Here is a 2,757-nt window from a genome sequence, read left to right as displayed (position 1 = left end):
TGTGTGTGTGTGTGTGTGTGTGTGTGTGTGTGTGTGTGTGTGTGTGTCTGACACTGAGCTCCTCAGTGCAGATGCCTCTCAGGATGCGGACTCCCCAGTGCAGTTCAGGCAGTCAGGAGATGAGCTCGGCCAGAAGCAGGAGGCTTCCACCTGGACAGATGTGGACACAGTACTAAGTTTCCTGGGCAGAACCCAGGCTCAAAACTTCCTCCCTGGGACTGGAGCGACATAACTCGTTCCCAGGCTGACCCTCAGCTGAAGATCCTACTGCCCCAGCCCAAGTGCTGAAATGACAGGACTGAGCCACTATACCAGAGGCTGTTTTTCTGATTCTTTTTTTATTTTATTTTTTTTCCCGAGGCAGGGTTTCTCTGTGTAGCCTTGGCTATGCTGGACTCGCTTTGTGAGCCAGGCTGGCCTGGAACTCACAGAGATCTACTTGCCTTTGCCTCCCCAAGCTCTGAGATTACAGGCGTGCACTACCGTACCTGGCTTGTTTTTCTGATTCTTGTATGAGGTGGCTTCTCTGTGTTCCCAAAGCCCTGCCCTGCCAGTTAGCCATAGGAGAGGCAGAAGGAAATACGGACAAGCCCTTTCATATAGTTTCACGGTAACTCCGGCTACTTTTACAGCCACCTGTGAGTCACGCTTGTAAAAGCCTTCCCTTCAAGCACAGAGCCCTCCCTACCAAGATGCAGGCGCCATGGCAAGTTCTGGAATTTTGCTGCAGCCCTTGCAGGTACCAGTGACGTCATCATCTAAGTTCCAAAACCCGAGTCAACGTGTTCCACAGGGCAGTCTTGGTGAATAGCAGTGCCACCTTGCTGATTCTGTATCCACATGTCACAGAGTGCTCTTCTGGGCCTCTAAGTCAGGGGCTGCTTTGTGGGTGAAGGGAAATGCCCTCACCCAGCACAGCACACCTGAGCTTCGGTTGCCATTGTTCATCAGGATAAAATTTTGCTAAAAACAAACAAACAAAAAATACAAGAGCCAGAATACTGTTTTGTTAGTTGTCATTTTTATACTGAGACATAAGACTATTTTAAGATGTTTTCCCCCAAAGGTATCATTATAATAATAATAATAATTATTATTATTACTACCATTATTAGGACGAGTATTAGTGAGCTAAAACTGAAGATGCCAGGGGATGGTCTCCCCAGAAGGCATCCCAGATAAGGTAGTGTTCCCTCTCTGCTTTGTTATGCCACATACTCCAGAGAGGCTCAGTGCTGGAGATCTCCGAGTCTCAAAGAGTAGATCCAGGTACCAGTCCCCTCTGTGTAGTTTTTAGTCTAAAAATAACTAAAGACATTTATAGAGAGAAGCAAAGCCTGCTTTTCTGGGAAAATGAGATTCATGCTGTTCCTGTTTTGTGGGCAGCCACAGCTGAGATGTGGGTGCAATCTGGGATCTCAACCAGTGCTCACCCAGCTGGGGTGGGAGTGCTGCTGGCCGGGGGAGCTGCCTTCCTGCACAGACTGTGAGCCTGTGGCCGGGCCTGGGCAGAGCAGTGTGGAGAGCACCGGGAGCCATGAGGAAGGAAGCTCTGGGGCTGAGGCATCACAGTTGCTGCAGGACTAAGTGAGAAGGCTCATAGGCCAGGGTGTCCTGTGTTTGGGGTCTGTAACCTGGCAGCCGGGGCAGAATGCCTGCCAGATGATGCTTCCGCCTCCCACCAAACATGAAGGAAGTTCCCAGTGCTGGCTGTCACATAGTGGAGTACAAAATATCTTTTCTTCACCAGATGTAATTGTCATCTTGAAAGCTTACTGCTGAATATGCTCACCCTTTCTAGTCCTTTCTGAACTGTGGCTGACTGATTCAACTCAACTGTTCTGTCTCAAACTACCCCCTAAGCTGACTGATTCAAAGTGGCTTCCTTCTCTCGGCTTTTCACTGAATTGCTCTGCTTGGCCTCAAACTACCTCTGGAAATTTACTCCAATCTTCTCACTCCTTCTTATTCCCTGGTTTCAACTGCCTTTGCTGACCTGTGTTTTGAGAACTGCACAAACTAAACGGGACTGACTCAGTTGAACTGAACTCCACCGCATTGCCTGAACTCAGCTGAACTGCACTCACTGAACTTCCCTTCACCCTGACTCACTCTGCCCTGCTCTGAAGTAGCTTCTCTTTCCTGTCTGTTCTTGTGAGTTCAGCATATCCCATCTGACTTATTCTGTCAAATCTTTTTCTGATTCATCACTTTGTCCGTCCCTCAATTAGACATCACTTTCAAACATGGCTACTTCCTTCCAGAAACTAACTTTCCTTCCTTGTTTGGTATTAAAGGTGTGTACTAAGGATGAGTCTGTATGCCAGCCAGAGGGATTAAAGGTGTGTCATTGCAGCCAGATCACATAAACCTAGAAGGTCTTCAGGTGTGATCCTTTGTCAGAGCAGCCTTTTTGTTGGATTAAAATTCCTCTACAGTGGAGGAACTGTATTCCCCACATTATTTCTGTGTCTGTGTATACATGTGTGTATGTGCACACGAGAGGAAGTGCTCACAGAGGCCAGAAGAGGGTGTCAGATCCCCTGCAGCTGGAGTAAAGGGCCCCTGTGGGTGCTTGAGGCTAAACTTGAGTTTTCTGCAAGAGTGGTATGCGATCTTAATCCCTGAGCATCTGTCCAGCCCCCTGTCATCTTTTCTCTTTTCCAGCTCCATGTAGTTTTTCCTCTTGCCTTTTATTCTTCATTTGTTCGTGTGTGTGTGTGTGTGTGTGTGTGTGTGTGTGTGTGTGTGTGTGTG

General features: G+C 48.1%; 1 protein-coding gene across 2 annotated transcripts in view; it reads left to right on the top strand.

Annotated features, from left to right (window-relative positions):
* Arhgef10 (Rho guanine nucleotide exchange factor 10) overlaps positions 1 to 2,757 on the top strand; it is an 83,888-nt gene that overhangs the window by 68,704 nt on the left and 12,427 nt on the right. The gene's annotated exons all lie outside the window — the stretch shown is intronic.

Source organism: Psammomys obesus, unplaced genomic scaffold (genome assembly GCF_907164565.1).
Source record: "Psammomys obesus unplaced genomic scaffold, mPsaObe1.curated_primary_1811, whole genome shotgun sequence".
NCBI classification, from domain to species: domain Eukaryota; kingdom Metazoa; phylum Chordata; class Mammalia; order Rodentia; family Muridae; genus Psammomys; species Psammomys obesus.
The sequence above is the reverse complement of the archived record's forward strand: the minus strand, read 5'-3'. Positions and strand labels throughout refer to the sequence as shown.